Here is a 15467-nt window from a genome sequence, read left to right as displayed (position 1 = left end):
AATTTCCCAAAAAGACTTTATCATTCCGGTGACCTTGAAGATCCTCGGTCAAACTGTCAAGACTGAGGCCTTTGTGGACAGTGGGGCCGACGGGGTTTTTATGGACCGCCAATTCGCCCTGAAACACTCTGTTCCCTTAGTACCCTTGGCATCGGAAATTGAGATTTGTGGGTTAAACGGGGAACCATTATCCCAAGGTAAAATTACCTCTTGCACTAGCCAGATTTCTTTGTTTATTGGAGCCACACACTCTGAAAAATTGTCCTTTTATGTGACTGTCTGCACTTTTGCCCCATTGGTGTTGGGGTTACCCTGGTTAAGGGCCCATAATCCTCAATTTGACTGGGTCTCTGGGGAGATTCTTAGTTGGGGTACTGATTGTTTCAGGAGTTGCTTGAGTCTTCCAGTCAGGCTCTCGCAGCTAAGTTTGCCAGGATTGCCAGGGTGTTATGCAGATTTTGCGGACGTGTTCTCCAAAAAAATTGCAGAGGTACTACCTCCCCATCGCCCCTATGACTGTGCCATTGATTTGTTGCCAAATGCTAAGCTTCCCAAGAGCAGGTTGTACTCCCTGTCACGTCCTGAGACTCAGGCTATGGCAGAGTACATTCAGGAGAACTTGGCTAAGGGATTTATCAGACCTTCACAGTCTCCAGTTGGGTCGGGGTTCTTCTTCGTGGGTAAAAAGGACGGTTCATTGCGACCCTGCATCGACTTCAGGGAATTGAACCGTATCACGATTAAAAACTCATACCCACTGCCTCATTTCGGTCTTGTTTGACCAGCTTCGTACTGCCACCATTTTTTCTAAGATTGACCTACACGGTGCGTACAATCTAATCCGAATAAGAGAGGGGGATGAATGGAAGACTGCCTTTAATACCCACTCAGGGCATTATGAATATTTGGTGATGCCTTTTGGGCTCTGTAATGCCCCGGCAGTCTTCCAGGATTTCATGAATGATGTGCTTAGGGAATATTTGGATAGATTCTTAGTTGTATACTTAGATGACATCCTAATCTTCTCCCATTCCCTGGAGGAACATCGGAAGCATGTACGCTTAGTCCTCCAGAAACTCAGAGACCACCGGCTTGGGGCGAAGCTGGAGAAGTGCGAATTTGAAGTTCAGCAAATCGCATTTCTAGGATATATTATCTCCCCAGAAGGTTTCCAAATGGAGGGTTCCAAGGTACAGGCAGTCCTGGATTGGGTGCAGCCCACTAGTTTGAAGGCGCGTCAGCGTTTCCTGGGCTTTGCAAATTTTTATAGACGATTTATCGCTGGATTTTCGTCTATAGTGGCGCCCTTGGTGGCACTCACTAAGAAAGGGGCGGATGTTGCTCACTGGTCTTGTGAGGCTAAAGCGGCTTTTGCCCGTCTCAAAAGGGCATTTGTTTCGGCCAAGGTGCTGCGACACCCAGATCCAGAGCGTCCTTTTGTGGTGGAGGTGGATGCCTCTGAGATGGGTATTGGGGCAGTGCTTTCTCAGATGGGAGTGTCTGATAATCGCCTTCATCCCTGTGCTTACTTTTCCCGTAAATTTTCGCCTGCCGAGATGAATTATGACGTGGGTAACCGGGAATTGTTGGCTATTAAGTATGCACTCGAGGAGTGGAGACACTGGCTTGAGGGGGCTAAGTTTGTGGTCTCAATTCTCACTGACCATAAGAATCTGGCATATTTAGAGTCAGCGAAGCGTCTCAATGCCAGGCAGGCACGATGGGCTTTGTTTTTTGCTCGCTTTAATTTTTTGATAACATATCGCCCTGGGTCAAAAAACATCAAGGCTGATGCGCTCTCGCGGAGTTTTGCTCCAATCCAGGAGACCACCGAGGAGCCGTTGCCCATTGTTTCCCCATCATGTATTAAAGTGGGCATTACCCAGGACCTCTTATCATTAGTCCTTAGAGCACAGGAGCAGGCTCCTCCAGACCTTCCGGTAGGTCTTTTGTTTGTGCCTCCTAGGTTAAGACAGCGAGTGTTCCTGGAATTCCATGCCAAGAAGTCGGCAGGTCACCCGGGTATTGCCAGAACTCGGGAGTTGCTTTCTAGGGCGGTGTGGTGGCCCTCGGTGGCTAAGGATGTGGATCAGTGGGTTCGGGCATGTGACATCTGTGCCCGAAATAAGACTCCTAGAGGGGTTCCTGTTGGCCCATTACATCCACTCTCTATCCCATCTAAGCCATGGACCCACATTTCAATGGATTTTGTGGTGGACTTGCCCAAATCCTCGGGGATGACAGCCATCTGGGTTGTCGTTGACAGGTTTTCGAAGATGGCGCACTTCGTTCCACTGGTTGGGCTGCCATCGGCCAGACGCCTGTCTGAATTATTTATGCTGCATGTTGTGCGTCTCCACGGGTTGCCACTTGATGTGGTCTCTGACCGCGGATCCCAGTTTGTGGCCAAATTCTGGAGGGCATTTTGTTCCGATCTCCAGATTTCTGTCAGCTTGTCGTCAGGCTACCATCCGCAGTCTAATGGGCAGACTGAAAGGGTGAACCAGTCCTTGGAGCAGTTCCTCAGGTGTTATGTCTCCAAGTGTCAGACTGACTGGGTTGCTCATCTGTCCATGGCGGAGTTTGCCTATAACAACGCGGCTCACTCTGCTACAGGGATCTCTCCCTTCCTTTGTGTGTATGGGCATCATCCTAAGGCCAATTCTTTTGACCCCCTGGACTCCACGCCTGGTGGTTCCTCTGTGGTTTCGGTCCTTAGAGGTATTTGGCGGAAAGTGAAGAAAGCCCTTGTGTCTGTGTCATTAGTGACCAAAAGGGTTTTTGATAAGCGGAAAAGACCCTGCAGCTTCAAATTAGGAGACTTCGTCTGGTTGTCTACCAAGAATTTGAAGTTGAGACAGCCATCTCATAAGTTAGGCCCCCGGTTCATCGGCCCTTATAAGATCACCAGGGTTATCAATCCGGTGGCATTTCAGTTAGATCTGCCCCGTTCTTTGGGTATCAATAAAACATTTCATTGTTCCCTTTTAAAACGGGCGATTAGCAATCCTTCTTCCAGTGGAAGACCTTCCCCTCTTCTGATACGTGGCCAGAGGGAGTTTGTTGTTGAAAGGATTCTTGACTCCAAGGTGGTTCGGGGTCGGCTGTCATTTTTGGTGCACTGGAAGGGGTATGGCCCGGAGGAGCGGTCGTGGGTGCGCAGTTGTGATCTTCATGCCCCCAGACTGATACGCTCTTTCTTCTCGCAGTTCCCTGATAAACCCGGTGGTAGGGGTTCTTTGACCCCTCGTCAGAGGGGGGGTACTGTTAGGGTCTCCTGCCCTGTGCTGCCACGTCGTCATGGCAACCGGGAGACAAGTGCTAGCGGAGTAACCTGAGCGCAGCTGATACTCCGGTTCGGGTCTTTTGCTGTGCAGTGGTTATAGGCTCTGTGCACGGCAGGGGATCCGGTGCTGGTTTTTGTGCTCACAGTCTGTGAGGTCTGAGTGGGGCGTGGACAGCACCTGCTTTATAAGGCCTCTTCTCAGTTTAAGCAGATGCTGCTGAATCTTTGTTGGTTAGTCAGTTCCTGAAAGTTAGCCAGTACTGTGTAGCTTTGTATTTGTTTGTTGCTTACTGCAAATAGGCCTGGGGATTTGGTATTACACTCTGCCAATCCAGACCTAGCAGTAAGACTGGAGTCAGTCGTTTAGCTTGCTGGGATTCTGTTACTACTCTGTGAACTTAGCAAGTTTGCGGCTGTATTCTAAGACTTGCCTGTCTATTCCTGTCTCACTGTGCTAGGTGTCAGGGGTCAGTTTAGTGGCAGTAAGCTGAACCTGTGCACTGCAAGTGAGAATTAGGATTGTGGAGACTCTCCTTGTGTCTATCATTCCATCTCTGACCAAGGAGTTTACTGCCACACCCGTTGGTAACCCTTTAGGGTTTTGCTGTTGCCCTTAGCAACAGCATTTCGGGTTCTCTACGTATTAAAACACAACATCTTGCTTTTCCCATCTGAGCATTTCTAATACAAGGGAGATACCCAGTTCCTTAGCCTCTGGGCTTCTCTGTTCACTTTGTGTGTATTTTGTTACCCTATCACCTTCTGTGTACGTTATGTCATATTCCCCAGTCTGTCTGTGAGTCCATTTGTTTTACATACCTATCCGTTCAGACACCAGTACATTCCTGCAGGCACTGGTGTGCATAACAGATTATTATTATAATTATTATTATCAGCTGCCAGTTCTACCTGACGTTACCCAAGATCTCACAAGTAGATCTGATAGAAAGAAGCACAATATAACATAATCTGCAAATCATCGTGTCTGATGTTTCCTTTTAAGGTGTGTACACACGGTGAGATAAATCTGTAAGATTTTGACTATATAGTCAAAATCTTAAGAAAAGTTAGTGCATATCTCATGGTGCTAGGCAGCTTGCGATACAGATTCAATCCCGATGCACGCTCCCGTGGGGTCTGTATCGTAAGGCTAGATAGACTGTGCAGGCAAGTCAATCTTGACTATCTAGTGTACTATCTAGTACAAAGTATAGTCAAAATTGGCACTTAGTCAAAATCTGTCCTATCTGTGCTATCTGGGCTCTGGGGGAGTTCAAGGGAAATCTCATAGTCAAAGTCGAACATAGCAGGGATCTCACCATGTGTATGCACCTTAGATTTTAACATTTTGGTCCATTTAACCAACATGTTCTATTCTGTCATACGATACTACTGATTGTCCGGTTGAGAGAGACTGAAGGAGGGGGATAGAGATGAGAGCAGAGAGTCAGGAGGAGCGGGATAGGGATCATAGAGAGGGAGATATGGGAGGAGAGGGACAGAGATGATAGAGAGATGGGAGGAGGGAGACAGAATAGAGAGATGGGAGGAAGGATCAGACATAGGTGGAAGGGGATAGAGATGCGAGGAAGAAATATGGGAGAAGGGGGATAGAGATGAAAGAGAGAAATATGAATGGAGGGGGATAGAGATGAGAGAGAGATGGGAGGAGAGGGATAGAGATGAGAGAGTGAGCTATATTGGAGGAGGGGGATAGAGATGAGAGAAATATGAATGGAGGGGGATAGAGATGGGAGGAGAGGGATAGAGATGAGACAGTGAGCTATATTGGAGGAGGGGGATAGAGATGAGAGAGAGATGGGAGGAGACAGAAGATAGATAGATTAGAGAGAGAGAGAGAGAGAGAGAGAGAGAGAGAGAGAGATGGGAGGAGGGGGTTAGAGATGAGAGAGATATGGGATGAGAGGGATATAGATGAGACAGTGAGCTATATTGGAGGAGGGGGATAGAGATGAGAGAGAGATGGGAGGAGACAGAAGATAGATAGAGAGAGAGAGAGAGAGAGAGAGAGAGAGAGAGAGAGAGAGATGGGAGGAGGGGGTTAGAGATGAGAGACATATGGGATGAGAGGGATATAGATGAGACAGTGAGCTATATTGGAGGAGGGGGATAGAGATGAGAGAGAGATGGGAGGAGACAGAAGATAGATAGATAGAGAGAGAGAGAGAGAGAGAGATGGGAGGAGGGGGTTAGAGATGAGAGAGATATGGGATGAGAGGGATATAGATGAGACAGTGAGCTATATTGGAGGAGGGGGATAGAGATGAGAGAGAGATGGGAGGAGACAGAAGATAGATAGAGAGAGAGAGAGAGAGAGAGAGAGAGAGAGAGAGATGGGAGGAGGGGGTTAGAGATGAGAGAGATATGGGATGAGAGGGATATAGATGAGACAGTGAGCTATATTGGAGGAGGGGGATAGAGATGAGAGAGAGATGGGAGGAGACAGAAGATAGATAGATAGATAGATAGATAGATAGATAGATAGATAGATAGATAGATAGATAGATAGATAGATAGATTAGAGAGAGAGATGGGAGGAGGGGGTTAGAGATGAGAGACAGAGCAATACTGGAGGAAGCGGACAGAGAGAGATGAAAGGAGGAGACAAAGATGATACAGAAAGATGGGAGGAGGGGTACAGAGATGAGAGATAGAGGTGGTGCAATGGGGGATGGAGATGAGAAGGAGAGAGTGGTGGGCAGAAGAGACAGACGATATAGAGAGAGGTAGGAGGAGGGGGACAGAGATGAGAAATAGAGACAGAGCGAGGGGGGGGGGGGACAGAGATGAAAGTGAGAGAAACCCATTCATCACCACCCTTTATTAAACCTCCATTCCCCGTTAAACCTTAACCGCTCAATCGCCATCATTGTCAATGTAATCATCACTCTCCATTAACCCCCACATCCTCATATTACTCTCCACATGCCCACCACACCGCGGGATCTACAGTAAAAAAGAAAGTCAATAGGTTGACCCCAGAAGGTCAACATGCAAAATGTCGACAGGGTCTAAAGGTCAACAGGGTCAATAGGTAGACTGTAGAAAAGGTTGACAGGTACAAAAGGTTTATTTTCGTGTCATTTTGTATGTTTCACCATATCTGAGCCAAATTAGTAGAAAATTGTACCCTCGCAGAATCGCTTCGCTTGCCGCGCTTTGGGCAAGGTGCCTCTGGTTACTATTCCCAATTGTAGTCCACATGGATGATAAATAATGAAAAAGTTGAAATTTTTTTAAATATTTTTAAAAAAACTTGTGTCGACCATATGTGTGTAGACCATTGTCATATCGACCATTTGAACCTGTCGACCTTTTGATCCTGGTGACCTTTTGATCCTGTTGACCATTTGGGGGTGAAACAGGGGCGGAACTCCCGGAGGCAACGGAGTCAGTTGCCGCCGGGAGCATCTGGCTCCCCCATTAGCCCGCCTGGCCCAGTCCGTCACAGTGGTGGGCTGGGTGGGGGCCAGGAGGACATCTGCCATGGGCTGGTACTCTTTACAGCATTTGGACCATGCAACGGCAGCAAGGGAATGGCTCCAGCCTCCTCGTCCTCCTTCCTTCACATGCCATCAGCGGCTGCAGCCCTGCTAACAGGGCTCCGCAGCCTCTCTCAAAGCCGTAGGCAAGGAGATGTGGTCGCTGCCCCCAGCCCACTGCAACAAGCCAAACTGCTGAGCTGCCAGCCCGCTGCCATGAAATTCTATCAGCACACCGGCCCATGCTGTCCCGTGCTCCCGTTTCATGTGCTTGACTCCGGCTAGCTCCACTTCCTGCTCCAGAAAGACTAGGGCTCAGCATGCAGAGAGGAGAGCTTCTGCCTGACGTGGAACCTCTCATCCTAGAGGAACAGCCACAATCAGCAAAAAAGGTTAAGAATGCATGGCATGGTGATCTCTGGTTATATAAGTGGAGGGAGGATGGGTTGATAAATATATACTATACTAAAGTACAGTATATGCCTATGTATATAAGGGCAGTGAGGTATAAAGTATATTATGGGTGTGAGGGATTGGTGATAGGCGTATATGTATATATGGGGTGTGGGGGTGATAGGCATAAAGTATATTAGGGGTATGTGAATGCTTGGGGTAATAGGCATAAAGTGTATAAGGGGAGTGGGGGGGTCATAGGTATAAACTATAAAATGCATAACGGGTGTTGGGGGGAGATGTGCATCCAAACAATAATCAACGTCACTCGTGGGTTTGTGAAAACAGTAAATTCCTTTATTGAGGTGTCACGTGAAATCCAACATTTCGAGGCACATAGCCCCTTTGTCAAGGTGTGACAATGCGCCCCGAAACATTGGATTCAAGTGACACTTCAATACAGGAATTTATTGTTTTCACAAGCCCTCCAGTGACGCTGCTTATTGTTTGGATGCGCACTACCTTATGATAGAAGTCACGAGGCAGTTAATGACCCGTAGGTGGAGTGCCGGACTACAGTTTGTTATATAAAGTGATCCAGAACGAGGCGGTACTGCGTTCCATCAGTTCCATTTGGAGACGGAACCAGTTCTGTCTCCTCCTTAGAGCGGCAGCCGAAGCTCACTCTTGAGCTTCACCGCTGCTCTGCTAAGCAGGGCAGCGAGTGCAGGAGCCTCCCAACTGCCCACCCCTCCCCATCACACACACCCTCACCGCGGGACACTGCTGCCCGCAGGTGGGACAGTCCCAGAAAAACAGGACTATCCCGCGAAAATCGGGACAGTTGAGCGGTATGCTGCAGGTTCCCTGTATGGCTTGGGGTTGACCTAAGGGTTTCTAGAAATCTACTAGGAGGCCCACCTTGAAAGTTTGCAAAGTGCCTCCAAGCCTCTATTTATACCACTGGGGGGGCATGCCTGGCCCACCATGTGCTCACATCTAAGCTCACACTCATCCTTGGTAATAGGAAGTAACCTCAGGTTTGGAAGTCCCCAGTTCTGTGCGGTTTCACTTTTCTTTTCCTATAAACATCAATGGTGGTTTCCAAAGCTATAGCAATGTTGTCAGCAGCCTCTCTGGCCTGGACGTTGTGGGCAATGCACATACTCAGTAGTACTGTACAGTATCTAATAACATGACTGGGATGGCGAGGACGAGTGAGCTCTGCTGGAATAAGAAGGCTGTTCTTCTTAATACAATTTATAGCTGTAACTATAGTTTATTATTCTTATAATAAAGCCGATGCATTGCATACACAGGACTTCAATTTTGAAAGACGGTGAGCTGGTTGCGCCAAGTCTTTTGCTAAAAAACCACTGGCATGCGGAGCAAGATGGTGCCAATTATAACAGAAATCTGCACCCACTGAAGGGAGGAGCAAGTTGGAGTCAGGGCGTACAGCAATGCCTAGTTTTGCAGAGCTGTGATATCCAAAAGTGTTTGTGACATGCCTTACAGGCAGTGGTGCCGAGAGGAGGGGGGGGGGTACTAATTACCCGGGCCCAGGTCCCCCCTTCCTTACCTGGCAGTAGCAGCTGCAGCTTTTCTCCTCATCCCAGCACATGCTGCAGTGTGGCCAGGGAGACGCTTAAAATACAATTATTCCTATTTTTTCCCCCTGAGGGTGCATGACCACGCCTCCTGTGATTAGGCCACGCCCCCTGGAAAGTACCTGGGCCCAGCCAGGTTCTCTCCATTGCCCTGCTTACAGGTTCTGTGCGATCTGTTTAGACACTTCTTGGTGACGGCCTGGGAACGCCCAGCCAATTTCCAATACATTTCTGTAACTGCGGGCTTTAACAGCTACTGCACCTTTGTGCATATACATTGTGTATCACATGCGCTAGAGGAGTTTATAAGCATTTGTGTTCATGCGCAGTGGAAAACAGTCGCTCATCTCCGCCCACATCTGCAGTGTGCACAGCTCTCAGGGAAGAGGTGGGTGACTAAATGGTGTGTCAGGGGGTTGCCCCCTATGGGGTGTATTCAATAAGTGTCGGATCCATTCCGACATGCATTTGTTGTAATGGATCCGACAAGGGCTATTCAATAAACGGCCAAATACGAATGTCAGATTTGGCCTGGTGCACTGACAGCAGCGGGGGGAGGGAGCAGAGAGTGGCGACCGGTGGGGGGAGCTGAGATCGGCGGCCGGCGGGGGGAGCTGAGAGCGGCGGCCGGCGGGGAGAGTAGAGAGCTGCGGACGGTGGCGGGAGCAGAGAGTGGTGGCGGGAGCAGAGAGCGGCGGCCGGCGGGGGGAGCTGGCGGCAGGGGACATGTCTGCGGCCGGCGGGGGGAGGAGAGAGCGGCGGCCGGTGGGGGGAGCTGAGATCGGCGGCAGGCGGGGGGAGCAGAGAGCGACGGCCGGCGGCGGGAGCAGCGGCCGGCGGGGGACATGTCTGCGACTGCGTGGGAGGCGCTGCAGGGAGAGAGGTGCCTGGCCGGGAAACGGCCGTCAAGGCACCTCTCTCCTCACCTCAATTGAGTTTGTCAGATTAAGTTTGTCAGAAAGGGGGCCAAAACCTGTCGGCTTTGGCCCCATTTCTGACAGAAGCACGCGGATCGGCGACTATTCCGCCGATCCACGTGTTTTCCAACAAGTCGGGATTCCCGACTTGTCAGAAAAAAACTGCACATTTTGAATAGGTCGGAACCCCTTCCGACCGAAATCTGTCGGAAGCTGCCGTCTTTCCGTCAAGACGACAGCTTCCGACAACTATTGATTACACCCCTATGCCATGAAAAAAAAAAAAAGATTTTACTTACCGGTAAATCTATTTCTCGTAGTCCATAGAGGATGCTGGGGACTCCGTAAGGACCATGGGGAATAGACGGGCTCCGCAGGAGATAGGGCACTTTAAGAAAGACTTTGGATTCTGGGTGTGCACTGGCTTCTCCCTCTATGCCCCTCCTCCAGACCTCAGTTAGGGAATCTGTGCCCAGAGGAGACGGACAATACGAGGAAAGGATTTTAGTTAATCCAAGGGCAAGATTCATACCAGTCACACCAATCATACCGTATAACCTGTGATAAACTACCCAGTTAACAGCACGAACAACAACATAGTCTCGGTTCAAACCGATGAAACTATAACATAACCCTTATGTAAGCAATAACTAACCTCGCTCATCACTACTATATACAAGTCTTGCAGAAGAAGTCCGCACTTGGGACGGGCGCCCAGCATCCTCTACGGACTACGAGAAATAGATTTACCGGTAAGTAAAATCTTTTTTTCTCTAACGTCCTAGAGGATGCTGGGGACTCCGTAAGGACCATGGGGATTATACCAAAGCTCCCAAATGGGCGGGAGAGTGCGGATGACTCTGCAGCACCGATTGAGCAAACAGGAGGTCCTCCTCAGCCAGGGTATCAAACTTATAGAACTTTGCAAAGGTGTTTGACCCCGACCAAGTAGCAGCTCGGCATAGTTGTAGTGCCGAGACCCCTCAGGCAGCCGCCCAAAAAGAGCCCACCTTCCTAGTGGAATGGGCCTTAACCGATTTTGGTAACGGCAATCCAGCCGTAGAATGCGCCTGCTGAATCGTGTTACAGATCCAGCGAGCAATAGTCTGCTTTGAAGCAGGGCCGCCAACTTTGTTGGCTGCATACAGGACAAACAGTGCTTCTGTTTTTCTGATCCTAGCCGTTCTGGCCACGTAAATTTTCAAAGCCCTGACCACATCAAGGGACTCGGAATCCTCCAAGTCACGTGTAGCCACAGGCACGACAATAGGTTGGCTCATATGAAAGGATGAGACCCCCTTAGGCAGGAATTGAGGACGGGTCCGCAATTCCGCTCTATCCATATGGAAAACCAGATAGGGGCTTTTATGTGATAAAGCCGCCAATTCCGAAACTCGCCTAGCCGAAGCCAAGGCTAACAACATGACCACCTTCCAGGTGAGATATTTCCACTCCACTGTCTTAAGTGGTTCAACTTCAGGTAATGAGGCCAATTCTTTTTGAAAGAAAATGGATAAGGCCGAAATCTGAACTTTTAATGGAGCCTAATTTTAGGCACAAATTCACTCCAGCTTGTAGGAAGTGAAGAAAATGGCCCAGGTGGAATTCTTCCGTAGGAGCATTCCTGGCCTCACACCAAGAAACATATTTTCTCCATATTCGGTGATAATGTTTAGATGTCACGTCCTTCCTAGCCTTTATTAGCATGGGAATGACCTCAACCGGAATACCTTTTTCCGCTAGGATCCGGCGTTCAACCGCCATGCCATCAAACGCAGCCGCGGTAAGTCTTGGAACAGACAGGGACCTTGTTGTACAAGTCCTGCCTTAGAGGAAGAGGCCACGGATCTTCTGTGAGCATTTCTTGCAGATCCGGATACCAGGTCCTTCGTGGCCAATCTGGAACAATGAGAATTGTTCTCACTCCTCATTTTCTTATTATCCTCAACACCTTGGGGTATGAGAGGAAGAGGAGGAAACACACATACCGACTGGAACACCCACGGTGTCACTAGGGCGTCCACAGCTACCGCCTGAGGGTCTCTTGACCTGGCGCAATACCTTTGTAGCTTTTTGTTGAGACGGGATGCCATCATGTCTATTTGGGGTAGCCCCCACCGACATGCAATCTGCGCGAAGACTTCTGGACGAAGTCTCCACTCTCCCGGATGCAGATCGTGTCTGCTGAGGAAGTCTGCTTCCCAGTTGTCCACTCCCAGAATGAACACTGCTGACAGATCGCTTACATGATTCTCCGCCCAGCGAAGAACTCTGGTGGCCTCCGCCATTGCCACTCTGCTCCTTGTGCCGCCTTGGCGGTTTACATGAGCTACTGCGGTGATGTTGTCTGACTGTATCAGAACTGGTCGATTGCGAAGTAATATCTCCGCTTGACGTAGGGCGTTGTATATGGCCCTTAGTTCCAGGATGTTGATGTGAAGACAAGTCTCTTGACTTGACCAAAGTCCTTGGAAATTTCTTCCCTGTGTGACCGCTCCCCAACCTCGGAGGCTCGCGTCCGTGGTCACCAGGATCTAGTCCTGACTGCCGAACCTGCAGCCCTCTAGAAGGTGAGCACTGTTTAGCAACCACAGGAGAGATACTCTGGCCCTGGGGGAAAGGGTGATCCGCTGATGCAATTGCAGATACGACCCGGACCATTTGGCCAATAGGTCCCATTAGAAGGCCCTTGCATGGAATCTGCCGTATGGAATGGCTTCGTATGTTTACACCATCTTTCCCAGAACTTAAGTGCAATGATGTACTGACACTTGTTTTGGTTTCAACAAGTTCATGACAAGAGTCATGAGTTCCTGCGCTTTTTCCTTCGGAAGAAAAACCCTTTTCTGGTCTGTGTCCAGTATCATGCCCAAGAAGGGCAGACGAGTTGTAGGATTCAGCTGCGACTTTGGAATATCGAGAATCCAGCCGTGGCGCTGTAACACATTCAGCGAAAGTGATACACTGCTCAGCAACTTCACCCGTGATCTCGCTTTTATGAGGAGATCGTCCAAGTATGGGATAATTGTGACACCCTGCTAGCGCAGGAGCACCATAATTTCCGCCATTACCTTGGTGAAAATTCTCAGGGCCGTGGAAAGCCCAAACGGCAACGTCTGACATTGGTAATGACAATCCTGTACCGCCAATCTCAGGTACGCCTGATGAGGAGGATATATGGGGACATGCAGGTATGCATCCTTTATGTCTAGAGATATCTCCCCCTTCTAGGCTGGTGATGACCGCCCTGAGTGATTCCATCTTGAACTTTAACCGTTTTAAGTAAAGGTTCAGGGATTTTAAATTTAAAATGGGTCTGACCGAACCGTCCGGTTTCGGAACCACAAACAGAGTTGAGTAGTACCCCTGCCCTCTTTGAAGCAGGGGAACCTCTACCACCACTTGTTGCATACACAATTTGTGAATCGCATGTAACACTATCTCCCTTTCCAGGGGTTGTTTCGGTAGGGCCGATTTGAAAAACCGGCGAGGAGGCACTTCTTCGAATTCCAGCTTGTAACCCTGGGAAACAATTTCTATTGCCCATGGATCCACCTGTGAGTGGACCCAGACGTGGCTGAACAGTCGAAGACGTGTCCCCACAGGAGCTGACTCCCTCAGGGGAGCCCCAGCGTCATGCGGTGGATTTAGCAGAGGCCGGGGAGGACTTCTGTTCCTGGGAACTAGCTGTGTTGTACAGCTTTTTCCCTCTGCCCTTACCTCTGGCAAGAAAGGACGATCCACGTGCTCTCTTGCTTTTATTGGAACGAAAGGACTGCATTCGATAATGAGGCGCTTTCTTAGATTGTGAGGGAATATATGGCAAAAAATTTGATTTACCTGCCGTAGCCGTGGAGATGAGATCCAAGAGGCCCTCTCCAAACAATTCCTTACCCTTGTAAGACAACAACTCCATATGCCTCTTTTAGTCGGCATCACCTGTCCATTGCATGTTCCACAGGACACGTCTAGCAGAAATCGACATAGCGTTGACTCTAGAACCCAGTAGACTAACGTCTCTTTGGGCATGTCTTATATATATATATATATATATATATATATATATATATGTATATATGTATATATATATATATATATATATATATATATATATATATAAACAAGCAATGGAGCACTCACCAGTCTTTTCTTAATTGAGTATCAACAGGAGTTTATTACCCAGACAGCACAACATGACTGTTCACTGCAGTCCAATGTGATTTCACAAAAGCTCAAACGTTTTCGGTCATATCCAGACTATCATCAGGAGACACAAATATCACTAGAGAGCTGTCCCATCATAGTCGAAGTACCAGCAGCCTATCTGACCCTGCCTCACCGGCTCCTTATCTAATCACCATTCAATCAACGGCGCCAAAATGACGTCATAGTATGGGCGGAGTCAGCTCATTTTGTTTAAACCACTATAAGAAAAAAACAACCATCATAACATTATATGCATCCCGCACCAGTATCCCCAACATTGCACATACCATAATTAGTGTTTTGTGCCCCCATAGAGGGTACAGCCGCCGCTATCCGCCTCCATGTCCTATTAACGTGCGCCGGCGGAGACCACGTCCCATAGCGGTTGCCAAGCAACCGCAATAGGGAACATCCCACGTTCACCAGCAACCAATCAGCGTCACGATGTGCGCAGGCGGAAGTGACGTATCGGGATGGTTGCCAGGCAACCACCCGAACACTTCCCAGCAAGCGTCATGTGCGGGCGGAGGCGACGTCTCCAAGCGGTTGCCAAGCAACCACCCGAACACTTCCCAGCAAGTGTCATGTGCGGGCGGAGGTAACGTCTCCAAGCGGTTGCCAAGCAACCGCAATTGGAGACCCCCAACGCCCAATCAGTGTCACAATGTCTACGAATGAATAATGACGTGTCGGGACGGTTGCCAAGCAACCAACCGATCACTTATTCACAATAAAGTAGTACCTATTCTTTTATACTAATTTAAAGGATTAATAGTCATATAAAGGGCACAACTGTTAGTGTTTAAGCTAGAGGCCGATCACACAACAGAGGTAATTCCGTTATATGCAGAGGGTCAGAACAGCGGGATATGGTCCTGGCAAACCTCATGTGCAAGCCAGGTTTTAAATAGTGAATAACACCATATAGTTAATCAAATTGTAACCTGTAGGTAGTAGGAGCCGGTGAAGTACGGAAGACAGTACATCATATGACAAATAACAAAGACAAAACACACATACACAGAAAAAATCACCTCCATAAAAACACTTAAGTACTATAACAAAGCGCATTGGTCCCAAAGGACTAAATGTCCTTTATCTAAGAAAAATACCCAAAGGGTTATTCTCATTAAGCCCATTGGGGGCTAAAGTTCCCAGTTTGAAAATCCATCTTGCTTCTAATTTCCTCAGAATAAGAGCACGGTCCCCACCTCTCTCAGGATCCGGTACCCAATCTATGATACGGCATCTGAGTGCTGATACCTGGTGTCCTGCTTTAAGGAAATGTTGTGCGACTGGTTTATCTGACATCCCAGATGTGATCGCTTGATGAATCGAACTCCTGTGATTTGCCATACGTTCTCTAAATGTACAAGTCGTCATCCCAACGTATGCCAGGCCACATGGGCATAACAGCATATAGACCACGTAACTCAGCCTACAGTGAAGCTTGTATCGGATGTTAATCAGTCTGCCAGTATGGGGGTGTGGAAAAGAGGTACCCGGCAGCAACGAGCGGCACGTCACACAACCCACACATCTGAAGCATCCT

Source organism: Pseudophryne corroboree, chromosome 3 (genome assembly GCF_028390025.1).
Source record: "Pseudophryne corroboree isolate aPseCor3 chromosome 3, aPseCor3.hap2, whole genome shotgun sequence".
Taxonomy (NCBI): Eukaryota; Metazoa; Chordata; class Amphibia; order Anura; family Myobatrachidae; genus Pseudophryne; species Pseudophryne corroboree.
Note: the sequence above shows the minus strand (reverse complement) of the source record.